At 38.4% G+C, this 27,627-nt stretch overlaps 2 pseudogenes across 1 annotated transcript in view; both read right to left on the bottom strand.

The window, feature by feature from the left end:
- LOC148731283 (vascular endothelial growth factor receptor 1-like) overlaps window positions 1-27,627 on the bottom strand; it is a 443,086-nt pseudogene that overhangs the window by 399,968 nt on the left and 15,491 nt on the right. The window contains exon 3 of the transcript XR_016001370.1: window positions 25,592-25,918. The product of XR_016001370.1 is annotated as a vascular endothelial growth factor receptor 1-like (transcript). The remainder of the gene's footprint in view (window positions 1-25,591; window positions 25,919-27,627) is intronic.
- On the bottom strand, window positions 26,353-27,331 carry LOC148731306 (uncharacterized; annotated as a pseudogene).

Here is a 27,627-nt window from a genome sequence, read left to right on the forward strand (position 1 = left end):
TCTATGGTACTCTTCGAAATGTAATGTCAAAATGCTCGCCCCATCGCTACTAAATTGGGCTAGATTATTATTCTCCGATTCACTGATTTGCGTTTCCACCTCGTCGATGCGTTGATTACGCAAGGCAATGTAATGAACGTGTTTCGGTTCGTAGTAATAACTCCCTTTCAACAGAGGTGTATACTGAAAATTGCGTAACAGATCGGTCGTTTGATCACCCGTAAACTGGAATAGAGGTAAAGCGTGTGTGGTGCCATGTCATGTTTCTAGGTACTTTTTTTCAGATTCGTGAACGTGTTGGTAAACTCGTCGAGAAAAAACACGATAGAATCTATCGAGATATTCTCACCCCCTTTAAACGCGGATTTCAATAACCGCATCTATAACCATAATGTTGAGAATCGGTACAATCTTCGACAAATTTGGTGTCGCGTCTCTTCATCACGAGATTAGGGCCGTGTTTAGCGACAATGGTACTCTGGTAATTCGCACACTTCGTCCAACCAAAAAGTTCGCACATATCTTTCATTAGGGCAAAATGACAATGTAATATAAAATCCAACCGCGACGGAAATGAACTCTCGTCTACCTTCTCAGCAATCACCGTGATCGTTCCATCCTGTTCGTTGAATATCACATCCCATTAAAGCTATTTTTTCCCTGGATTATGTACTAAGGAATAGCCCTGTGTGAGTCTGTTTAAAAATAGCTCGTATTCTCTGTCAAATATGATTTTTAGAAAATCGTACGCCGTGTTCATGGGCGTATCTGTTGTAGTTCAATTTTATCCTTGGTTTAAATTTTATTTTCCTTTGTTTCAAACTCATTATCATACATTAACATGACCGAGAACGAAGGAAAATAAAATTTGAACCAAGGATAAAATTGAACTACAACATATCCTCTATATCTCCATACGTCACATCTGTCATAATATCTTTGTGGTCTTTTTTTCTTGCACTTCGCGATACGATTTCATCAATAAGGAGCTGTCTTTTAATCCTTTCAGATAAGGTAACAATAGCGAATCGTGCGGTAACGAAGTGCTAGTATTTAAATGTCCAGTTGATATCACTCAGTAAAATCTTTTGTACGACGCTTTTACTGTGATCTTTCTAGGGAATGTGGTACCAATAATAGGTGAGATTAAGATTGTCGAGAGTTCTATCGTAGCTCCATCGTGTACCGTGTTTTTTCAAAGAAAGAATAGGACCAGGACGAGTGACATTGGGTAACTCGAAAAAGACGTCGTCACGGATACGGGAATCTCTTATATGTCCCGGATATATGTGGTTTACCAGACACTGTAACGGTTCCTTTCTCTCGGTTACAAATGACGTCGAATTGAACCGTTTTATTATTACAAAAATGACTCCCCCCACACGGCTCCCATACTCAATATAAATTTTAAATATTCTTCTTGTAAGATTGCCTCCAAGAGATCGTAGGGGGTGTCTAACGTGTACCCTTTGATGTCACCATAGGTGATAGAAAACGTGACTTTGTTCAAAGCGTTTTACGTATTTACTTGCAAGCGACTTGTGGTGAGAAGAACATTACCGTCATTTAATCCTTTCAAATATTGCCCCCAAAGGTTCTTGTGCACTGTTTCGTGAGGTAACGATATGCTAGATAATCCCACTTCCCATTGTCCCTGTAAATCGATGCGTGATTTGAGCTGATTTTTCCAGGAATTAGTAGTATTTTTTGGGAATTACTTGATACTTCCATCGTTACTCGGTAGGGTCAAATCAAAGTCTTCCATCGTAACCACACATACACACTCGAATAAAGACACTATCAAATAATACCTTTTCCAATCACTTTATTCCTTTTGATCCTTACAAACCAGCTTTTACTTTAGCTTGCATGATGCGGCGCACGATTCGCTCGGTCATTGTTTTCCTGCCGGGAAATCTAGTAATACCGGCAATCATTTTACGATCTGCAATGTGCTTATCTGCTAGATTTCTAGATTTACTATAATCGACGTCGTGCTGTTGGGCTAACTTATCGAGACGACTAATGCCCGGATCCCCGCGTTTAAATCGCATGGCCAATTTGGTACCAGGCCCCATATACTGATATCCCGGCCAATGAAATTCTATGCCCGGTTTATTAATCCGTTTTTGAAGATCGACTTTTCCTCCCGTCTGTCTTCTACTTCATCCCCTTCCCTTTCCCCTTCCCTTTGCCCTTGCCTTTGTCTTTGTCTTTCGGCGTACTCGATTTGAATTCGCATGTTTTACAGCTTTTATTGGATCCCAACCTCTTGGAGCCCACGGATCCCAGACTACCTCGTTCCTACTCTTTTTCACTTTTGGTGAGACTTTATAGGAACTATAGCTCCCCGGCAAGTTACTCTTAGGTGCAGATAGAGGGGTAGAAGGTAAAAATCGTTTCCCCGGAAGAATGGGTGTCGAAGGTAGGTCTTTAAGACTTTGAAAGGAAAACGGAACGGTGATTGGTTTATTTAAGCTGGTTCCCGGTGTAGAAAATAATTTCTTGGGTGTGATCACCTCTTTTTTAATCTTCTTTTTCTTTTTATTCGTAGTTGAAGGTGTGAACAATTCCTATATTACTACCACAGGATCTTTGGTGGTTTTGACAGAACGAATCAATTTTTTAATCAGATTCTCTTGCACAGAATCTACCAAACTTCCCTGTTCCCCATCACTCGCCTCAGGTCCTACGCCAGCGGGTAATTGTCTCAATTCATCGGTTAATTGTCGTTCTTTCATTAATAATTGTTTTATCATAGGTTCTTTGAGACCTGCCTACGTGTGCGGATCGTTAAGTAACATTTGAGTTTCTGCAGCGACTCGTGCGGCTTTATCTAAAAGGATACGCTCTGATATTTCCCCCTTACAAAAATCCACAGGTGCCTTGTTTTGAAACCAAATGTTCATTTGAAAGTTTTGCCCAAGCTAGTTTTCCATCATTACCTTAGTTCCCGCTTTGAAAAACATTTTAAACAGCATGTAATTAAAGTAAATCGACATCGTTGTGTTACCTCAGTCGTTGTTGCGTTTTCTCGACTCTCCTCTGAGCGTGCCATCTTTCTACCAGCAGAATTCGTCTTAGAGATAGTCAACTGTATTTTAATGTTAAACTGAAAACCACCCAGAGTAAAGCAAATTGCTTTTATTGTATTGCTCTCAGTTTTGTGGAGTAGTTGTGTGAAAAGAGACGAGAAATATTACTTTGCATTGATAAATGAAAATTTGAAATTTCGCATATATCGAGAATCAGTGAGCAAATATTTATTTCAAGTTGAATCGTTCGATTCATCTCATCAATCAGTGCGTGCATCTCTTGCAGCTTTTCGAGAACTGAGGTAAGTTTCTTGTCTTTTTTGTTGAATCAAGAGCTAAAACTCAAGGCTGAAACAATTTGTATGAGCTAACGGCTATGTGACGGCCAAAACACTCGCACTTGTCCAACGGATACACGCTCTTTAATATAACATACAATAAAACGAAGCGAAGCGTTTGCTAAAATAAAATTACAAACAGCTACTTACTATAATTATACAGAAAGAAATTGACAAACTAGAAAACGAAATAGTGCACAATGGAGACGTTTACAAACTTTGTACGAGATTCCGGCGAAATGCTAACTTGAGACGGCACAAAAGCTAAAAGCGATGGCTGAACACGGTTCGACGATAAAACTGAAGAACTTATACGGATCTACAAACAAAGAGAAATTATTCAAGAAAACATAACGGAATACCCATGAAAAAATTGAGCGTAGAAACAAACGAACTTAATGAAAGTAAACGAACTTGATGAATATGTGACGGAAAGAAAAAAAAAGAATACGTGGCGGCAACAAGTTAAGAATAGATCACATGATTGAATGCAAAAAACAACGCAGTTTTTCAAAGAAATGCCAATGAGGGGGGGGGGGGTCATAAATACAGTACAGAGCCTCGTAGGGGGATCATGTGAATTTAACGTGACATGACCAAAATTCTTCAGTAAGATAAATTCCTCTCGTGAGATGATCGTGAATGTTGAACGCGGGAACGACAGTGCTCCGCTAGCCTGTCGTGGGTTCGGGAATAGTCGGAAGTTGACAGGAAAGACTGTCGCAGGGGGGGGGGGGGGCTAGTATCTGTGACTGTCAGTGATGTCTGTAATAACAAAGGACAAAATCAAGGCGTATTTCATTGAAAAACTAGAGTATTTATTGTAATTTAACAAACTGAATAAGTATTTTATAACAATTGAAAAATTGGTTTTGACAAAATTCTCCACCTAACTTTAGTTTCACTGAAAACTGAGACAGAACGTCATATTTTATTGGTTGTCCGATGTGTACGTATTTTGGAAATCAAATGAAGAAGTGGAACATGGGTAAGCTGTTTATCTGTAAAGCAAGGCATTAAAGGAAAAAGGTCAGATTGAGTACTGTTGTTAAGTTCTTAGCTGCTGTTTCCTTAAAATATAATTTATAAATCAATTCAGTTCAACGCGACGTTCTGGCGTACCAAACGAGCTGCATATCTCGATCCTGTTCTGGTCGTTATTACAGTTTGACATCTGTGATAAGTACTGAGAAAGACACATTCATAAATAAAAAGAAAATCTCTAACAGCGAGGTCTTTATAAACATCATTGATTCCGTTCAGAATCAGCAATGAATTCGACCTGTTCAATTGCATACTATCAGCTCCCGTCAAAATAAATTCTTCCCGGCTGCATTCTAATCCGACCTTCAACCGTCACATGTTATACTTTCGAGCCAACCGTAGAATGAGTCTTGAATTGGGTGTCGGAAAAATGGAATTCAAGTAAAACGGAGGGGTGAATAAAAAATGCTTTTTTAGATCAGAAGAAGGAAGGTTAGTAAAGATGAATGCTAAGAAATTTTGCCAATTATTTGGTTGCTCCATCTCAGCAGATGAATTTCGGTTTTGTACGTCTAACTGTAGTTATTGACGATGGATCTGAGCGTGAAAAACTGAAACTATTTTTTTTATCTTGTTGTACAACGGACGTTAGACCTCAATACTCATTGCATTTGAACAGTTGAACACTGATTCTCTTTCTCCCATTGCCAGGGAAAATTGACCTCGATAAGGAGATTTAAGTCAAGAACCTTTGCTTGTTTTAGTCGGTGAGTTTTTTCAGAGCTGACTTTCTCAGTCTCATTTTCCTTGCGTGAGTTTCGTGACAACTACATTCTTATCCGACCTCTACAAGGTCAAACATCGCATGTTATATTTTCGAACTAAGCCCTGAATGAGTCCTAAATTTGGTGTCACATAAATGGAATTCAAGTAAAGCGAAGGGGTGAATAGAATAACTTTTTTTTCTATCGCTGGAAGGAAGGCAGGAAATGATGTTCAAAAGTTTTAGCCAAATTTCTGGTTGCTCCATCTCAGTATATTTATTTCGGTTTTGTACGCATTTTTAGTTATTGATGATGGATCTGAGCGCGAAAAACTGCAACTTCTTTTTATCTTGTTTTACAGTGGACTCTAATATTCATTTAATTTTAAAAGCATTGAATGGACAAAAGACAGCTTTGTGATTTACCAAGAAAACGAGCAGTGATTCTAAAGAAGCCTTGCCACACAGCATTTAGGAGGAAAGTCAAACAGAAAGCTTCTCTCGGCTCCTGGGGGGACCGTCGGACGGGGAAACGTTTACAATCGATCTCTAGCCTAATCCCATGTAAGTTCTTGAGTGACCTTTCACTCCCGGTGAGATCAAATTCAAAGAGAGATCTCTTGTAAATTTCATCTTGATATCCTCTATGCTTTATTCGTATTTTGAAACACTGTGAGTATTTATTGAACGTGGAGCGCGACAAATTCATTCTTAGGAGGCGTAGCGCTCCTCCCTTTACGAATCCTCTCTTTTCGCCTGTTGAAAGACACGCACGACTTTGTTATCCATCAGTTTCTCATTGAAATGCATGTTTTATTTATTAAAAGGCATGTCACGAGACACAACGAAGGACGATAAGAAAACAACCGCCCCGAGCTGTCTCAAAAAAGAGTTTAAAGAATCATTGCACGGTATTGCTTACGATGAAAGTAGAAGTAGAACGTGGGGCAATAGCAACTTAATAATATGTAAGTGATCGTGGGAAAAAAAGTTTAAAAAAAATTTGAAAATTTAAAAACATTTGAATCAGAATCCATGGGTATGTTGGCAAAGATGCACTTCTCGAACACATGATCCACGTTTCCATTTAATTTGCTAGAAAGGCACGATTAGTATTAAGTACATTCAAACGCTTGCTCCCGAGACGCCGAAAGGTCTGAGACTGTAGAGATAAAAACAGAAAACAAAGCTGCCTTGGTACTTGGAATATCTCCTTTAGGCCAACTTCTGCACAATGAATCGTCAAAATGGGGTCAGACAATGATAAAAGTTGGTAATGTGAACTAACAACATTAAAGACTAATCAGCTCAGTACCACCCATCTAATCAACGCAATGGAGTAGACAGCTCGACTGCTAAAGAGCAGTCAGTCAGTAGCTGTGTATAAAATAATTATATAAAAATTAGTGGGTTAATATTGCTTTGGAAATATGCTACGTTTTGTTGCAAAGCGAGCATAAGCTGGGAAAGAGAAGTACACTAATCAGAACAAGCACGGTGCAACTGGATTTTCTTAATTCTTACCCTTTGATACTAAATGTCATCTTAGTTTATGGTTTCCTTCAAATCTACAATTAGACTTGCTCACATTAATCTTCTTCTCCTTTTGTCTCTTTTGTTCTTTACGACTTTTTCTGCGCGTTTGCCTATGTCTCCCTGAAAATTGTCTAAAACCAACTAATAGTTTTGTAGCAATGGATGGAGTAAGCAAAACGGATTTAGCTTATATAAGTTTATTGAAGCATTTATAGAGTGTTTTACAACAAGTTAATTATTTTTAGTAGGGTCAATATTAATGGTGGCTTGAGAGATATCAACATCTATTCATTTGTAGTCCATAACGGTCACTTTGAGTTCTTAAGAGTAACTTTGCTTCGAGACGAAAAAACCAATAGCATTATTCTTCTCTAAATTGCACTTACAAAAATTAGGAAATATTACTTATACTTAGAAAACACTCACAGATTTATTAAGCATGTCTGACTTAATCAGTTATAAAAATTATCTAAATAGCAATGCCTTTTTTTGTATCTTTTTATCTCTATCAGTCTACAGTCGATAACAGAAAAAGCACTCACGGGTGCAATAAGTGAATAAACGCTAAACTAAGAAGTGTGAAAGTGAAGTAAATAAGTAACTTTTCTTTCAAAGACACTTTCACTTAACCTCCATTTACAAACTATAAAAATGATTATCATTACTAACAAAGCATTACAATTGTAAGATGAACATGACATCATAAAATCAGGAGCCACAAAAAGATGAGCCTAAGGTTCTCGAAGTCTAGACCACAAATTACCACTGAGCAATATACGAGTACAACATTGGAGGCTCAGCAATTCTGGTATCGTGCCTCAGTCTTGCACAAGAGGAGTTGCATCGGATGACTCCTCGTCTTCGTCATTTCCGGTTTCGTCTGTATCCACGGCTGTTAGCTGATAACCATTACTCTCTTGCACACCAACCTCTTCATCACAAAAGTCCTCAGCATCACCTTGATCCTCCATATGCCTTCCAATATCGTCTTGTTCATCCTCTGTGTTCACTAGTCGGCAAGTGTTAGGTTCTTCCCCTCCTGCCTCCTTCACAGATTGTACTGCTGCAGCACCCTGATCAGCAGCATGAGTTTCAGGTTTGCTTGTTTCACCTTCTTCGACATCTGGAGGACAGGCAGAATCAACATGGCATTTTTCTTCAATCAGGGAAGGGTATTTGAAAGATATCTGAAGGGGTTGTATATTTGGTGTTAAATAATCAGCACAAGTTACAGTGCACAAGGTCTACATATCTAAATCAAAACTCACAAACTCATTTATATTTGCTAAGAAAAAAATCAGTTGGCGTTTCTCTTCATTTGTACGATATTTCATTTGTATGATATTTCCTCAACTAGATTCATCGTCACTTAAATAAAAGGTCTTTACCACTTAAATGCTACGCAATCCTTTTTTCTATTTTAGTTTATTATATAAAGTAACTTCTAATGGGTTTTTTGTTCTCTTGTGGGTTTTGTTTTTGTTTTGTTCTTGTTTTTGATGGTTTTGTTTTTAATGATCTGTTTTGCTTCGTTTTCCGATTTATAATCAGTCCGCAATTTCATTTACGTAATAAGGTGATACACTTTTAAATCAGTTGGTTAAGTTAGGCCATGTAAACCATGTATGGACATATGGTTCGACTTTTTGTCTCCCCAAAACCGCACGCTCTCTTGGCCTCTTTGAGGTCAAATAAAAAAATTTCCGTCAAAAGTCTCTCAGAACGTAACATTGCAAAATATTCGACGTCAGGGGGAATTTTCCTTCGAATACTGAACAACGACCACTACCGCATGAGGAGAGCACGTGATTGGAGGTGAGATGAAAATAAAGTGAGACTTGATTATATATTGCCAGTAGTAGTTTCCACTTTTATACGCTTCCATAACATAACGTAGAACACAACGCGCGTTCTTATTGTTGAGGATAGTTCAATCAAGCTTTCATAACAAGAGATCTTAAAAATGTACTTACGCAGGTAACACTTGGCAGCAACTGTACGATTTCCACGTCTGCCACGGGACCGACCCAGTAGCGCTCGCCACACAGAGCCAAATGCCCCTCTGTCAATGGGCTCGCGAAAGTTCAGGCGATCAACTGCAATCTCCCATTCATCGGTGTTTGCGTTTAGCTGCCCCATCTCGACTTCATCTTGCTCTTTACTGAACAAATGCAGATGAAAACACAACTTTCATTAAACTATGTTTGTTACCTATCTGTCTTTACATCTCTTAGTCTAGCTCTTTTTTATATAAAAAAAGGCATCTTTGCGAGGGTCTATGAGATAATATATATTAAGCGCGTCAAAAAATTCTCGTTTGCCGATGGAAAATTGTTCAAATAGGTGAAATTTGGATACTAGTTTACTGAATGAGCCCGTGCAACATCATCCCAGTACCAGAGATTTGATTTAAAAAAAAAAAAAAACACGGAATGAACACTGTATGTGGAATCTGAAGATACCCTCTGCCGACTTGGTGTTTTGCATTTGACGTCGTTTGAATACCGTGCCTCTTACGCGCCTGTCTAGTGGTTAGTAAATAAATGACTAGCCGTTTTGCATTTTACGTCGTTTGAATACCGTGCCTGTTACGTGCCTGTCTAATGGTTAGTAAATCAATTAATAACCAACTAAAACCGGGTTGTCTAAAAATAGGGATCGGTCTAAAATCGAGTGAACAAGCAATATTTAAAATGGGTAACAAGAAGAATATTTAAAATGGGTTACAAGAAGGAGTAAGCTAAAATATAACACAATTTTCTCGGCAGTGGCGATTAAGAGACTGTCTGTAAGAGCGGTCCTGTCGATTTTGCTTGAGACACTGATTTCGCTCATTTCTTGTGTGTTGTAAAACATTTGTGTACCTATCCTAGAACCACAATCCGTTTGATCGGATCTCTTTATTTTTCAGAGTCTTACGGATATTAAATTTCACTCGAGCGAGAACTTATCGAGACACTTTTCAAGACTTTAATTTGAGACAACTTTGGAGAACAGTTTACAAACAAATACGAAACTCAGAAAAAAAAAAAAATAATACCCCAGCCATGTGTATTAACTCTATCTTATCCATCGAGGCGACTTTCGTGAACATCACATTTCAATCAAGGAAACAGGAAGACTTGAATGACACCTTATCGATTTTCTTAAGTCACATACGCGTAAACCGATCAAATTCAAGATAAATTTTTGAAAAAGTGAGGCGTCCTTAACTGATCCAACTAACATAGCTAGGAAGTAGATGCCATAGAAAAGGTAACTACAGAAAAAAACTTTGCGGTCCGCCCTTTGCGAAAGCTTTGAGGGAATTGTCAACATGAGGCGTAGCAGATTAGTAAATCGAGCAGCTAGATCTAAAACCGTCAAAATACGTACGGAAGCAATTTGCATACATTCTTGAGAACAGCAAAAATGCCTTACAACAAACACTCTAAATACTGTGTTCATTCCGTGCAATGGTGCCTAAATAAAAGGTTCTGGTAAGATGCACCTCATTTTACACCACAGAAGACAAACAAAAAGTCATATGAGCACCCCGGTTAAAAATATATCGACAACTCTATTAATTAATACCAGTTGTAATTTAAAGGAAAAAGTTATGAGAATAAAATTAAATACACTGTACCAAGAAGCATGCCTTCACTGTTTAGACTGAGTCCTAAAGTATTCTAAGCATTTATTCGAATAACTTATGACGATGAGCTCCCACCCTCACCCTCCCCCTCACCGCGTCGTTCTGTTTTCACTCAGCGGCTGGTCAGCGGTCTTGTTTATGAGGTAAACATGCGATTGCTTTCTGATCGCCGTTCTTGTCGATCAGAAAATCAAAATGCCAACGTGATATTTCCTCGAAGATGAAGCAGTTGTTTTATTTAATTCGTACTTCACATTCGAGTCGAAGTTTGGCTGGCACAGGTTATTTCTTACGGTGGACTGACGAGGGGAAATTGGACACTACATGTAGTGTTTGAATGGGAGATGACAAAACGCGGAGCCCTACTCCATGGAGTACCCTGTGGAGTACCTGGATGGAGTACCCCTAAAAATAATGTTTTAGTCAAATAAAATACTTTATGAACACGTTGAATCGTTTAGATGTACACATCCTGATATATTTTGAGCTTGTCAGCTCTCCGATCGTCGCAGTACGATGTAGTACACGAATTGACCGCCATCTTGAGATTAACATTAATCTGCTGACCACTTCCAGCGGAAAGCTTTAACGTAGCTAGCATCCATGAACGTTATCGTTTGTAGGCCGACTTTCCTCTATCTTCATATGATCTTCAAGAGGTCAAAAGGACGGATATCCTTCATTCTGCGTCGGGCTTTACGTCTTTCAGAATACTTGTTTATGTGTGGCGTCTGTAAGATGTGTGGCACTCCATTTAATAACACAAGACCTCATTGGTTTTTTAATTGTGCGAAGCGATGAGGATACAAGCTTACATTTGTAGGTTGAGACTTAAAAAAGGTAGTCTATATCTTTAAACTGAGCTTCTCCTCACCCATCTATTTGTAACGTAATAAAATTGAGGTATGTAAACAAACCAAAAAAAAAAAAAACAGTGACGGGTCGGTAAATAAATGCGACCAGGGCCGTTGATTTGGGAAATGTAGAAAGCTGAAATATTTTACCTCGTGCAGAACTTGAAACAGGGGTTTTTTCATCACATGGAGATTTTTGTCTTCCCGTCAAAGGACTCATTACACAGCGGTAAAACCAAAATGGAGGAACCAGTAAGACTGATATCCCTAGTCACCTGTCCCCCAAAAAAACTGGATTGTACCGAACTATGACATTCGGAGAGCCGGTAAGCTCAAAATATTTTAAGATATGTACATCTAAACGATTTACCATGTTTATAAAATATTTTATTTCACCAATACATGACTGTTACGGGGTACTCCATTAAGGTACTCCATAGGGTACTCCATGAAGTAGGGCTCCGCGTTTTGTCATCTACCTGTTTGAATTGTTGGAAGAAATGGTCGCATAGGAATGCAGGAATGGTAAGTTTAACGATTAATTTCAAAATTTGCTGCTTTAATTTAAAGTAAAGTTCATCTGAACTGCTTTCGTGTGTATTTATGACGGTTTTAGCTCTACCTGCTCGATTTATGTCAGCAACGTTTCATGTTGACAAGTCCCTCATAATGGCGGCCAGAATTGGAGATTGCCGAAAATCAGGTAAGTTCGCGGAGTTATAAAGTTTTCGTAAAGGTCGGGCCGCAATTTTTTTTTCTGCATTTACCTTTTCTCTGGCATCTACTTCCTAGCTATGTTAGTTGGATCAGTTAAGAACGCCTCACTTTTTCAAATTTTTACCTTGAATTTGATCAGTTTTCGCGTGTGTGACTTAAGCGAACCGATAAGGTGTCATTCAAGTCTTCTTGTTTACTTGATTGTAATGTGATGTTCTCGAAAATCGCCTTGATGGATAAGATAGAGTTAATATACATGGCTGTGGTATTTGTTTCTTCTTGACTTTCGTAGGTTTTTTTAAATTATTCTCCAAAGTTGTCTCAAATTAAAGTCTTGAAAAGTGTCACGCCAGACCTTTGCTCCAATGAAATTTAATTTCCGTAAAACTCTGAAAAATAAAGAGATCCGATCTAACAGATTGTGTTTTTAGTATAGGCACATTAACGTCTTACAACACACAAGAAATGGGCAAAATCTGTGCCTGAAGCAAAATCGACCGGACCGCTCTTACACAGACACTCTCTTAACAATTCTATGCACATACTTCTTCAAGAGTTGGAAACCTCGGGTATAACAACATACTTAAAGTAATTATTAAAACAAAGAAAATCTACTAACTTCAACCTGCTGGGCAACTCTTGCAAGGCTACTTTGCAAGGATATGTTGAAAAAGAGGAAACAAACGGCTTCGTCGTGAGCAAGAATGAAATCATTAACTTAGTCAAAGCCTACGACTCGTTTTTAAAAATAACACTTAACTTATCTCAGACAATGACTAAAACTAAAAGGTATAAGATGGCTTGCCATGGTAACTAGCTGGATATAATTTATAACCTTCATAAGGTTTGATCAGCTAATGGGCTTGCAGGGAGTAAAAAGTGACCTTCGATGTCAGCTCTGGAAATGCAGAACGTGACCTGATAAAAATAGCTCCATTTAAATCCTAAACATTGACAAGTAAAAAGTCACAGTTTGCCGTATCAAAACATCTTATTTTCATCGGGTAACCTATGGCCCCTCCCTAAAGTTCCTTTTACCTGTCGCACGGCGTTTTCTGATGTATGCATTGAGAGACAGCAGGAATATAAGAGCAGCCACTGGTCCGCCAATGTAGTACCACTCCAGGGAACTGCTGGAAGGAGCTGCTGGGGCTGCTACATTTCATGTAGGAAGCAATTTTGTTTATTAACAAAGGAAACTAGTATCGTCAATTCTCGGGGTACAAAGTTAGAGGGTTAGAATTATAAATCTATTTGTCTTGGCAGAATGAGGCAAATTGATGATGAAAAGAAGAAAAGAAAGAAGCATAATATTTTGTCCATTGACGGAAGGAGAGAGGGGTGGGTTGACTATTGCGTATTAATCTTTTGTGGCACCATCGCTTTTCCAGGTTACATTTTGTGTTCTCTGGAATAGGAAACTCAGATTGAGTGTCCCTCCTTCTAATGTGGATGGTGGCGCTTTGAAAAGATTTTGATGGCGGATAGCTTTTTAGGGGCAAATACGAGACACCTCCAATGACTATGACATGCACTTGAGAAAGAATAAAAAAACCGAGAGATATCTTAGGGGTTACTCTGACGTCAAAAAAATATGTTCATTCTTTTTTAAAGGTTTTTGTTTATTTATTTATTTTGATGAGATTGCTATCAGAGTTGTTAAAAATTCCCTGTAAATGTAAATGTAGATTGGAAAATTACCCGAAATACAAAGTACATCACCATAAAAAATAACATAGCCATCTCCACGCATGAGATGCTGCTACTGTTTCTAACTTCGTTTTGATTTGGAGATTTTAGTCTCAAAATGGAAAAAAAAAAACAATGAAAAAGTTTAGGAACATAAAAAGTCGAGGTTTTAGTTTAGAGCAATGGCCTTGCATTCACACCAGCTTACCTTTTACGTCCAATGTCACAGAAGAGCGAGCTGCGGTTCCTAGCTTGTTACTTACTTCACAAGAATATTCACCACTGTCCTCTTCCTCAACCTCAGTAATAATAAGTTTACTCTTTCTTTCATCTAATCGGGTATCTATAACTGCTCGTTCTTTTAATGATTCTCCATCTTTTTGCCATTTTATGTTTACGGTTTCGTTGTTAACTTTGCAGATCAATGTGAGGACTTCTCCTGATGTGAGTGTTTGATGCGTTTCTGGAACAACTTGAGCAGAGGCTTTTCCTTACATTAGGAAAGAGAAAATCGATGAAAATACTTATCTCACTTTGAAATTGCAGCTGCAGTATCCAAACAAAACAAACCAACAAACAGACAAATAAACAATGATATGGAAACGCGCCGATCCAGATGTGGCCTTTGAATATTGTTTTCGGAACATTTCAATTTACCTAGTGTCACTACGAGTTACAAAGTTCCGCAACTTAACTCATTCAGGAATGGAGAAGTTTTTTGTGTTTCCATCACTGTCAAGACTGGTAATTTTTGTGTCACGCGCAAAAATGATTTTTGAGTTTGGCTTTCCTTTCCAAATCCTCCTGCTCTTATCTAAACTGCCTGGATCTCCGTAGCAGAGATATCTAATGTTCCAGCTAAGATGTATGAAGCATATTAATCAAAAGAAGATAGCGCCATTACATTAGTTTTTCCTTGCTTTATTAATCTTTCCAAATCTACTCAGTTGACTCAAATAGTGGATTCCTTCCAATAATTTGGTACAGATCTTATCCCTACGTAATGTAATAGGCTCAAGAACATTGTTACTTAGGATTGATTTCGCCCGTATTGACTCTTGAGCTTACTTAAATGTACGAAGATTCTAGCCTCGATGATAATGAAACTTCAACAATAATTATACCTATTCCATCTCTTAGTTTCTTTGTCTTTACACATCAGCTTATAATTGAAGTTGTGTAGTCTGGAAACAGTCTAAATGCACAACCCTTGAACCCCTGTTTCCATCCTTTCTCACCACCACCGACACCTTTATCTTTATCTCTACGTTCATCCCCAACATCTTCAACTTCACATTCATCTTTATGCCAATTATCAAATTTTTTTTTAATAAACTTACCATAAACACGCAGTACTGCAGAGGAACTAGTTTTATGTTCTTTGTTTTTCGCTATACAGTTGTAAGTGCCCTCCATCTTTTTTGTGGCACGTGGCAATTCCAGCAGTGATTCTCCTTCTTGATCACTCTGATGGATACCAGATGGCAGGACACCATTATTAAAATCCCAGACAAATGTTGGTGTTGGAACACCTGAGGCTACGCAACTTAAGTTGACAGGGTATCCTTCGGTAACAGATTGGTCTGTTGGAGGTGCAATGATCTGGGGAGAGACTTAAAGTAAAAATATCACTAAGTTAAGGATCGCATTGTCCATTTTATTTTAACACCACACCCCCCTCCGATTTCCCGTAAAAGCAAACTACGTAATTCTCAAACCTATCCTCAATCCAAGTGATCTCGCAATCAGTTTTCTCGTTTGGTAAAGATAGGTCTAGTCCAGTCCAATGTGGCATTAAAACAGTATTTTTTTACTTGCCTTAAATATTTCCTATCCTAGCAAAAGTACGGAGCAATGATAATTTCATTATCTAATCATTTCATTTTTAGTTCATTCTTATAGGTTGGTGGGTGTAATAGGTGTAATGTCAACGAACTATGTTACCACCTTCTAAGATTACCGGTTTCTATAAGTTCATAGTAAAGTCCTTAAATTCGATAAATAGCCTGGCAACGATGGTCAAGAAATGATGAAAGGTTTCGATTCCGTGAAAACATTACACCAAATCTGTCATCTTATAGACCCAAATTGTCCGTTGTAACAAGGGTACAAGTTCATAATGACGTCAGGATTGTTTTCATATATCTTTTCGTAAATTCGGTCGCTGATTTAGCACGGATGTTTTTACAAAGATCGCTTTCCAGCTTCAATGATAAATATTTACTAGATAATGCTGCACTGATAGCCGCTTTGACAGACTATAACGCGTATACTGTTACTAATGTACATTAAATTATGACTACTCAGTCATTAATATTCATCGAATAATTTGATGAGGAGAGAGATGGGAAGGTCAATTCAAATCTCAAACAAATTTTTATATTAAATGATGCCATTGCAAAAAAGATGGAGTGTTGAGATCTATAAAGTCAAAATTCCTCGACACGACAAAGACAAATCGATTAAGACTGCCCAAAAACTAACTGTTTGCGTCCAAATTCAACATCAATTGACATCTCCTATATTAGTTGAAATGTACTCGCTGTTTAGATGTCATCATCAACTGAGTTCTCTTTCATTATGTTTATCAATTCTGAAGTATATGTAAATGTGGTTTGAAACCCTTAAATCTGATGTGGAACCTAGGAATCGGCTTTCTTTGTCATCTAGTTAAAAATTTTAACCGATAATAGACTTCAGCTGTTTTTATTTATAAATGAGAACCATAACTCCCACCACTTCAATCCGAATTGTTGAGTTCTTGTTCTCTTCGATGTTTTTGGCGCTGCATGTGTACGTAGATCTACTTATTTTTGTTTTCTTATTGTTTGTTTAGATTGACGTAAACAACGTATACTACCATGCTCCAAGATTAGCAGTTTTTGTATGTTTATTGTATACACTTACTTCGGTTAAAACTAGGCAGATGATCAAAACAATACAAAGCGCTAGCATTCCGCCACAACAGAAAGTAAAACTGTCGTTTAATACATCCAGATTGGCCGGTTAACAAAAGCGGGACGACATGAACTGTTCGTTAATGTCCAATGGTGATGCTGGTTTCCATAGATTTTCCCAAAGAGTGAACTTTTGTCTGTACTGGCGGGATATCCAATGCGAGAATCAAATGTATGTGATCGAGAACCGTTCTATAGAAAAACCAACGAGTGATGGTAAATGTAACTCAAAGAAGCTACAGGGATGGTTCTATCGAGTCTCTCTCCGTCTTCAATTATTTTGATATGAATATAGTTTATGATGTAATGATAGCCACCTTGACCAACTTCAAGGCCCTCACGCCTGAATTCATTGTTATTTACAAAGGAATATGATGACAAGCGAAAAAGAAAGGATGAATTCAAATCTTAAAGGTACTTTATACGAGAAATACTGTCACAAAGTGATGCTTTGAGATCTATAAAGTCACGTTTTTTTGGCGCTCCAAAAATGTAGCCTTTCAACGCCTCAAAAATGAATCGCATTTATTTAAACAAAAGAAACCAATCTACGCTTGATATACCAGCTAACATGAAATCGTATTTTAAATGTTACCATTAACTAATAACATATAGGGCAAAGCTACTGAATGCTGATTGCTCAATAAAGAGGGTAGTTTTTCTTAATTTTGCTTGTGAAGACGGCAAAATTAACTTCGCTTTAACTTTGTTTGAAAAAGCGCCAACTTTATATTTTTAAAGTTGAAAGTTTGTTAGCAGGCCTGGTTTTCAATGTCCTGGTATGTTTGTGCAATAATAGAATTTCATTCAGCTTATTCGCACGTTTCTAGTGATTGATTCTTTGTCGACATTAAATGGTTTGCTGTGACTGATTACTCGGTATTCTTTTAGTTAATTACTGACAGTATTTTTCCCTTTATTTCATTAACGAGCAATCACAATGGGTTCTTGTAAAATTAAGGATCAGTATCACTTGTGTTTTCAGAAGTTGTTAAAATTGCACTCGTCGCTGCTCGACTCGGCCAATTTCAGCAAATTCTGAAAGCACGCGTGATTTTAATCCTTAATCTTACGCGACCCCATGCAATTACCAATACTTATAACCAGTGACCATGAGCCACAGTTTTTTTTCGCTTGTATCAATGAGAACCATACCTCCGATAATTTCAATCCAGATAGTGGATGTCTTGTTTCCTAAGCTGTTTGTGGCGCTGCATGTGTATTGGCCAGAGTCCTCTAGCCTCGCTTGACGAATCGTGAAAGTGTTCTTGTTGCCAATATTCACCCCATCTTTAGTCCAGAGTACCTCAGGTTTTGGACAAGCTCTCAGGACGCAATCTAACTGAAGGGATGAATTATACGGAAGCGACTGGTTCGTGAGATGAGAACTAATTTTAGGAGGACCTGGGCAAAGAATTGACAGATACAATTCAAAGTAGGTGAAAATAAAAACATTGAAATAAAAAGAATATTTAAAAGTTAACAAAATGTAACATTTGATCCCAAAGTAGCTTCGCTTTCCTTCTCATTATTTTTGGCGCTGCACGTGTATTGATCAGCGACTCCATAATTCACTCGATTCTTCAGTAATGGTGAGCATGTTTGTGTTACCGAGTAAACTTCCATCCTTTGCCCAATTTTACTCTGGCTTTGGAAAACCCCTCAAATACAAACTCATTTGAATTGTGAAACCGAGAGTTGTTTCAGGAGGACCTTTTATTTTTGCAAAAAGAAAAAACAAATTAAAAATGTAAAAATTGAGCCTATCCACTCCCCTCCTCTCCCTTTTAATAATAATGATAATAATTCAATATTTATATTGCGCAAATTAACATTATGATCAAATGCATATTAAAATGTTTTGCGGGGGACTTAACAGACTGCTTAGAGCAGTTTATAGTTTTTTGTACGGACTAATTTTATCAGATGCCCCCAATTTCAGAAGACAGGCCAGGCCACAACACTGCGGGCTACGTTCCCTACTTTTCATGATAGGTGTGTGAGTTCTTTAATGTCCCTTAATAACCAGTACAGAGAAGATGCGGGAGAGTATCGCTCACAATCTTGGTTTCATTCTCTCCCAAGCTTTCCCCTGCTGTAAAAGCCATAATTATTTTGATTAAGAAAATAGAAAGCGCTCGATTGCTAAAATCACGCCTAGTCTACAAGAAAATGTAATAATCTTTCCTTTCTCAGACTTCAGAGAAATTGGCTCTCTTTTGCCTGACAGAATATAAATCTAGGATCTAATTGGAAAATGATGAAAGTTCTGCAAAGATAAAAATGTAAAATTTTGAATTCAACGCGCTCATTTTTCCCTTTCTTCCTCTTCTTTTTTTTCTTTTTATTATAAATAATTAAGGGGGGGAGAGTTTTTCGACCAACACTTGAGTCCTTTCATTTCTCCTCATGCATACAACCACTTACCTCTATAAGGCCGTGATTCCTGAGTTCTTGAGCAGTTAAATTCTAGAAGTAAAGTTATCCAGATAATCTTTTAAAAGTAATAAACGATTAGATCTTAAGTCCACTTAATTCTGTCTGAGAATAAAGTGGTCGTTAATAACTCCTAACGGTTCCTGAACAATTCCCAGTTAAGAAAATGGGAAACAGACAGGGAATGAATTTAATCTGGCGTTAATATCACTTCAACATACATTTGGTACTTTTCTAACCATAGTAATAGTTCATGTTTGGTTATCAATCCATTGTGCATGGTGTAACGCCCTTGAGTTTAATAACAGCCTTTATTACACATAGCACGATAATCTTATTCCATAACGCTCATTTGTAGAAATCTATAAGCTTTAGTTTCACGTGTGAAAAAAGCCTATACAGCCAGTCAGAATGGCGTACAGCTCTTTCATGTGTCAAAGTATAACCAATCGAATTGCTTGAAAGAATTGCACGCGCGCTCGCTTCCTCGAGCTCGCAGAACTTCTGCAACTGCTCGCATGCTCTTATTCTCAATTTGAAAGCGCTCGCATATTTGGCCTTTGCTCGAATTGCTTTATTGATATCGTACTTTGATAAGAAAAAAAACTTTTGTAAGTGCAGTTTTCCGTTCAGCGCTTTAGTCCCTCCATGTGCATATACTGCGATATTCTCCATTGCCATTAAACTTGCATTGTTAGGCAGTTTTTGTTTCTAATTTGCGTTCAGAAAATTATTACAATGAAAATTCTCGTGTTATGTGCAGAAAACAGCTCACGACGTAGAAAGTGCTTTGTACGGGGTTTTGTTCACTCGTTGTTTGGGTGAAAAGCCCTCACTCGCTCGTACCTCGCTTGTTCGGGATTTTAACACAAACAACTCGTGAATAAAACCCCGTACGCTGCACTTTCTATGACGTAAACTATATACATTGCAATCTATACAGGAGAAATTTGAATAAAAAAGATTGAATAAATTCATTTGAATAAAATCTTAAAAATAGGAATAGGAAACTCAGTTTGAGTGTCCCTCCTTCTAATGTTGATGGTGGCGCTTTTGAAAAGATTTTGATGGCGGATAGCTTTTTAGGGGCAAATACGAGACACCTCCAATGACTATGACATGCACTTGAGAAAGAATAAAAAAACCGAGAGATATCTTAAGGGTTACTCTGATGTCAAAAAAATATGTTCATTCTTTTTTAAAGGTTTTTGTTTATTTATTTATTTTGGTGAGATTGCTATCAGAGTGGTTAAAAATTCCCTGTAAATGTAAATGTAGATTGGAAAACTACCCGAAATACAAAGTACATCACCATAAAAAATAACATAGCCATCTTCACGCATGAGATGCTGCTACTGTTTCTAACTTCGTTTTGATTTGGAGATTTTAGTCTCAAAATGGAAAAAAAAAAAAAAACAATGAAAAAGTTTAGGAACATAAAAAACAGGAACAAGGAGCAGTTTTACGTTCCAAGTTATGGGCTCCTGTTTTGGGATAAGTGAACCATTTGGAGACAGGCGAAAACGATTAATTTTCCTTAACAAAAGATAAAGAGACATTTTACCGCCCAAAAAGGAAGAAAAAGAAAGGCAAAGAGATGATGACGATTGCAAGAAATAGTGACTGACTTACAAGCGAAACAAAACTTAATATACCTTGCAAAGCTAAGAAAGTTAAATTGTTTTATTTGACCAAAGTTTACATGAATCGCGAACCAAAGAGAAATGCTTCGGGAAGCGTTGTTAAATTTTCAATTTTTTAGCGTTTTGCTTGAAACATGATTTCTGAATTAAAACATTTTCTTACCCGCTAAAATGTCCATAAACCATAATTTTAAAGAGAAGAGAATGACAAAATAAATTGTTAGTTGAATTTAAATCGTGTTCCATATAAAATGACTACACATGTACTAAGACAACACACTGATACTTAATAATAGATTTTTTCCCTTTCACTGCGTTGTGCGAATTTATTTTTGGGTTAGTGAGAGACTTAACGTGTACAAAGGCCAATGTTCCCAAACTGAAAAAGGCAAATGATAACACACAATGAAACTGTTGTGCGCGAATGATATTCTACTTTTTTTAAGTGGCTGAATATACTCTGCGTAGGTTGTTTCACTTGTCCCAAAGACTGGTGATCTGATAGATACGTTGAGAAAAAACATCTATTTTAGATGACTCAAGTTTCACCTACTAAGCGATCACCAGACTGAAGAGTACTTTTCGAAAGCAGAATTATACGCTCAAGTTTTTAATTAAAAATTCAGTTAAAAAATTATTTAGTTCGGTTGGAATTGTGCTTTCTATTACTGGTTACTACAAGGAACTTTTTACCACAAGTGGCAATAACATCGCAATCTGATCGGCCAATTTGCCGTTGTCGATATGAGTACGGACAAAGCTGCTCATGTCAACGTGATACGCACTCAAATAATGCCTTTATTTGACGTCGATATTTGTTGTCGACCAATCGGCTGCGCTTGAAGAGTCCACAACAATTTGACCACTGTGAGGATGAATATCGTTATCGATAAGAGTACAGACTACGCTAAACTAATGTCGGTTTGTTTAATGTACCTTAAGCAATCGCAATGTCAACTTGCTGAACAAAAGATGTGATCTGGTTAGAATATGTCGGGCTAGATTGCAGAATATTCGGCCACAAAAATGTCTTACTTGAGAAATTGCCACCGCAGTCCCGCAGTGGTGTTTAATAATGCTGCCCCCGCAGTCCGCAGTGGCAAGTCTTTTGGTAAACCGACCGCATCATTAAATACAGTTATCGCCGCGCGTTGCGAATCGACCGCATCAACCCCTCAACCAAAATAAAGAAGTATTGGTTATTTTTTTTTTCAAATTGTGTTTCTATGAACTTTAATTAATAGTAACTACCGATTAACAAACAGCGAAGCGAACTATTAAATAGAGTCATCACCGCGCGTTTACGCGCGGTGATGACTCTATTTAATTGCAGACGAAAACGAAAAACGAAAATTGAAGTCGAAATTCGTATTTTACAGCGCCACGAAAAACGAAAATGAGACTTGATTTTCGTTTTTTACGAAATTGAAAAACGGTTAGCACTAAGATACACGCATCGGGTCACTTTTCGTTTTTCGTTTTTCGACGGAGATGCATTCCTTTGATGTCGCAAGCGATGCCAACAGGGTTTCAACAGAAACGAACAAGAATTTTGAAAAGATTTCGCCACAATTTCGGCCCAGGATGAATCATGTCATTTAAGGAAGTACCATTACATTTAGCGGCACAGTCAAATACGATTCGTACTTTTGTTGTCGATTTATCCATTCTCACGACCGGAAAATGCGGTAAAATACCATACGTTATCTGGCAACTGTTCGTCAGAGGGAACCTTTCGTAAATATCTGTTCTTCTTCAAATTTCTTTCGGTGCTTCGTAGGCGAGACAGTGCCATAGGTTTAGTGTTAGGGAGAACGGGTTTGTTTTCTTTCCAAGGAACGGCTATACGAAATCTTCCATTTTTGTACTTGAGGGAATCTTTCACTTTACTTAAAGCTAGTCTTTCTTCTTCGTTGAGTACGAGTTTGTCATTGCGGTCTGTGCCAGACTTCTCATTTTCCCAGAACTCTATTTAAGCGGTTGTCAACATCACGACAAGATTCTTTTCTCTCGCTTCAAATAGGCTCTCTGGTGAACATGGAACGAATAACGTGAGATCGTGTTCTCGCGGTTTCGCTTTCGTCAGGCGCACCAATACAACCTCACCTAAGTGGTCCGAGGCTGGCGATAGGTCCACCAGGTTTTCCTCGGAGATCAACATGTGAATAATGGAGTTGAGTGTTATCAATGCCAATCAAAAGATCGACAAGTCCATTATTTGGCGGCCTGGGAAATCTGCATTGGGTCAGGTGAGGCCATTTACCCTGATGTTTGTTCCAGTCCACATCTCTGTAACTGCCAGCGACGGTAACTTCTGAGGACATGTTTCTACCCTAATTCCTTTGACATCTACAGTTTCGATTTCAATCTTCAATGGCATGGACTGAAACGTTTCAACGGTGTCGTTGAGAGCATGAACTTGAACTTTTTAGAAAGGCTCTTGCAGTCCCAGTACCCCAGCGACCTCTTCATTTAGGAAAGTTTCGTTCGATGCCTCCCGTAGGATGGCGTTTATTTTTACTTTACCATTGGCCTTCATCCACCCAGGGACAGTTCGCAAGGAATTAAATTCAGTCGGCGTTCCTTCATTACAGCTGGTCAGGGTCACAGCGGGTGTCCCCTCCCATGGAACATCTGGGCGTCTCTCATCGTCAACATTTAAGGCAACGTTGTCGTCGGTCCAGTTTCTGATAAAATTTCACCTCCATAAAGAAGACGGTGGTGATTTCGAGAGCAACCATCTATTCCACACTTGCGGGCCTTTAGGAAATCTTTCCCCCTATGACCAGAGGCTATGCAATGGAAACACGGCTTTCTTTCTTTAAGGGATCTTCCAGCGGTCATCCACTCCCGTGCCGTAATACTCCTTGCAATACCACACCCCGTGATCGAAACTGTGACAGAGGGAACATGAAGGCTTTACACTACGCGCTCTCTTTCTCCCTTGCAACAGTATGTAGACTTTGCATCCTGTTCTGATCCTGAAATCTTGGTACTCTCGGTAGTTTGACGTACTCGACAGGTTTCGACTCAATCCCGTTCAACATTTCCACTACTATTATTTGGAATCTAACTTCGTCTTTCAACCAGTCTCTGAAAGCTATGACTGATCCTTGTCTGGCGTGTTCGTTTAACCAGCGACTGTAATTTTCTAGCTGACGTTCAGGCAACTTTTTACCAGCAGGCTGTGAAGAGTTCTACCACGCAACTCCCCGTCTCTTCCTTTGACCTGTAACTTTACTACTGTAACTCTAACAAGGTCAGCAAACTTTTCCAGTGCGTGGATATCGTTGCTTCTTATTAACGGTGCCTGTTCTAGTTGATCCAAGTAGGCTCGCAAAAGCCGGCGCGTACCTCCATACTTCGTCTTTAATTAATATTTAATTTGCCTCCTTGTATTCGGAGGCGGCGAATCCGAGACCACAGATGGATTCCAAAGCGCTCCCTGTGAGTCATTATCGTAACCTTGCCATTTTCAAATGTACTGGCTCCATTGACTCGTCTACGAGACTAGTAAAAGGGCCCAAACATCTTCAAACTTTCTCTTGTCACCACTGAACGTCGGAACTGCTAACGGCTTAAAATATCGGTTTCGGTCTTCGTGGCTGCGGTGACTTTTGGACGCGCCGACTTTGATTACATTTTGACCCGCTTCGATCATTCTTTGTACATCTCTTTCGATCGTTTCAGACTCTTCAAATGCTTCTTTTTCTGCAGCTTCCTCTTCGACCTCCACATAGAACGCGATCAGTTTCTCTAACATCTCATGTGCGGCCATCTAAGGCTGCCCACAGCTTTACAATCACAATTTCCATGTCCGTTATCTCTGAATCTTTTAAGCATAGTTTTTCCAACTATGTCTGACTTTTGTCAATTTTGTCTTTGCCTTGCGTTTTCTTTTCTTGGTCTCTATCAACAGAACGTCCTTTTGCTTCTGTTTGTCGACTCCAGTTGGTCGAGTTTTGTGGTTTTTTCTCAGTAAACTTTAATAGCTTCGCCATTCTCGGATTCGGTAGCCATAGCACTCAACTCCAAAACTTAACTCGCAAACGAAACCTCAAAAAATATAATAGCTCACACCCTTGCTCTCATCGTGGTCGCCAAATATGTTCGGAAACGAAACGGAAATCAAACAAACGCGTTTATTGGTAACACAGCCTGGTAACTCATGGTAAACACCAACTACCGCCAAACAAATTCTCACTAGAAAACTCAAAACTTTCAACTCCTCTCTAAGAATCTTGCACACGTCAAAAAAGAAAGGTCTGCATGACTTGCTAAGGACATTTTAACTTAAAATCTGCAAAGCATGCGTGTGTAAGTCGCGTGCACACAGGTGCGGTAACGTCTTCTTAACATAAGGGGAATGCGTTGGCAGTCAAGTGAAAGACTTCATCGGTTTTCAACTTGAACATGACGTGGGAAATAAACCCTTGGGCATATGCAAAACTCACCTGAATCCCTCGTGGTTAAAAGAGCCCACGCCCACGAAGATAGAGCTTTATAATCACCATTACTGTTTTCTGCCACACGTCCATATTGGCCAAAAATTTCGTTAGTCGCTCTCGTAGTTAAGAGCTGACTTTGCATGCTGTTTCCGTCCAGCGATTTTTCAATGACCTTCAAACTTGAACTGGATTGTATAGAAATTAGATCGCGGCTCGTGAACCATAAGATGGTTGGTTTAAAAGGACTACCTTCTGCGGTGCAGTTGAAAACTACATTTGCCCCTATATCAACACTTTGGTGCTGCGGAGTTTCTGTCAATCTTACCGTAGTGTCAAAAGGGAAAAAGTATTATGGAATAAATATCGCTAGTGGGAATAGGATAATAGTGGTAAAGGAAAATAATATTCAAGTATTATTTGGAGTTTCGTGTTTAAGCACTAAGCAACTTAAAAATGTTAATTTTCCGCTGCCGCAAAACCCAGTGCACGACACCCACTGTCGCTTTAAAAAACGTATGATGATTGCAGTTATATACAGGAATGATAGGGCTCCATACCTGTGATCCTTACTGATTTCCTTGTGCAGTGCTTTGTGTAACCGTTACCCGCTTGACATGTGTAGAAGCCAAGACTGTCAACTGTCAGGTTTTTAAGCAACAATGGGCAGCTTAATTTAGGTCTATGAGCATGTATGTTTGATGGTTGTTTGCATTTAGCTCCAACATGTCTACCTTGAGGATCGTACCACTCGATATAATCGACCCATCTATCGAGATGAACTGAGTCTGCATCTCTGGGCTGCGCTGTACAAGTCAAGTTCATGGAGGCACCAATGCGTAATCTGTTGTTTTTTGGACTGGAGGTGATGCTGACAACGGGCCTAACTGGGTTAGAGAGATTGGTAAAAAGACAAAAAAAAGATAAGAACAAATATCGCTAACTTGTTTAAAAAAGGGAAATATTAGATAAATGAATAAATGTACACACACGCGCACACACACACACATATATGCTTGTAAAGATGAAATCGTGGTCGTATTTTTCTAACTCAACATGTATATATATATATATGTGTGTGTGTGTATGTGTGCATGTTTATGTGTGCGTAATAAATAATAAGTAATAAGAAATTACTTATAAAGAAAGCATATTTATTAATAAGTAATTTCTTAGAGATCGATTTGGAGATAAAAATTAATGATAAAACAGCACGCGTACGACCTTTCGACCTTTCTGAGGTCATTTTCAAGTGAGTAAAAGTTTCTAAATTAGCATTAAAACGTAGAAAAAGCTCACATTAGCAAAAATGGGGCAAACGCTAAAATGTGATAAAATATGTAAGAAAGGGATTAAAATATCTATGAGGTAAAACAATGGAATAATAATAACAAGAACTACTGATAAAATAAACAAGGAACCTGGCGCGAATTAAATCGCACTCTTTTTAGTGTTAATTTGAGTTCTTTGATGAAAAACATGTCAAAAATGAGACAATCAAATTTGTTCTAAAGCTTTCTTAAGATTCTAGAACTTTGTGCGATGTCGTCTGGCTTCATATCATGCTGCTCTCTGGGGTGGTTTCCGATTGCCAATCCTTTGTGTTCCTCAAGTCGTTGGTGAAGGTGTCGGCACGTGTAGCCGATGTAGCCTGCATCTCACAGGCCATAATCAAGTGAGTATACGACGCATTGTTGAATCACAAGAGGCAGCTTGTCATCCCTGACCTTAATTTCATCCTTTATCTTTCTATGTGTAAACAGGCTAATATCTGCTTTGATCTTCCGACAGAGGTCAGCAAGCTGTCTACGTACTTCGTTCGCAGATTTCTAATCTTTGAAGGGCAACACGATTATGACTGGTTCTTATCTTTCATAAGGCTCATGTGAACGTGAATCCTCGGATACTTTTGATTCAATGAATTGGCAGATGGTAGACTGCACGGGATTGTCTGGATAGTGCAGTCAGGAGTAGATCTCTTTGAGGCGTTCACATTCCTCGTTAAAAAACTTCCACGTTAAAGAGAGTTGAAACGCACAGCTTAGCGTGGTGTTCAGCAGTGACCGTTTGTATCTGGCGTCAACGTGGCTGTGATAGTGTAGGAGAAGTCCTGTGTCCATTGGTTTTCTGTAAACCATGGTGTCTAGGAGGATAGCAATCCTGATGATAACTATTCCTAGAAAGGGAAGTCTGCAATTTTCTTCGCGCTCCATCGTAAAATCGATAGAGGGATGATTCTTGCTTAATATCATCAGTAATTCTGAGGCTGTTTGCGGATTAGGCATTGCACTTAGTGTATCATCTACTGAGCATTTCTATAATGTAGACAACTTGTTCTCTATTTCCAGCTATTTCTCGATTTTGTCATGATGAAGGCGTTTGCCAGGAGAGGACCTAGTGGTGAGCCCATAGCCACACTGTCCACTTTTTCCTACAAGTTCCCTTCAATATCATGCATATATATATACATATATATATATATATATATATATATATATATATATATATATATATGTATATATATATATATATATATCAAGAGATTATTGCTGTTATATCTTCTCAATACTGAATACATATATCTAATTATTATACA

The sequence above is a fragment of the Stylophora pistillata genome, chromosome 5 (assembly GCF_964205215.1).
Source record: "Stylophora pistillata chromosome 5, jaStyPist1.2, whole genome shotgun sequence".
Classification (NCBI taxonomy): domain Eukaryota; kingdom Metazoa; phylum Cnidaria; class Anthozoa; order Scleractinia; family Pocilloporidae; genus Stylophora; species Stylophora pistillata.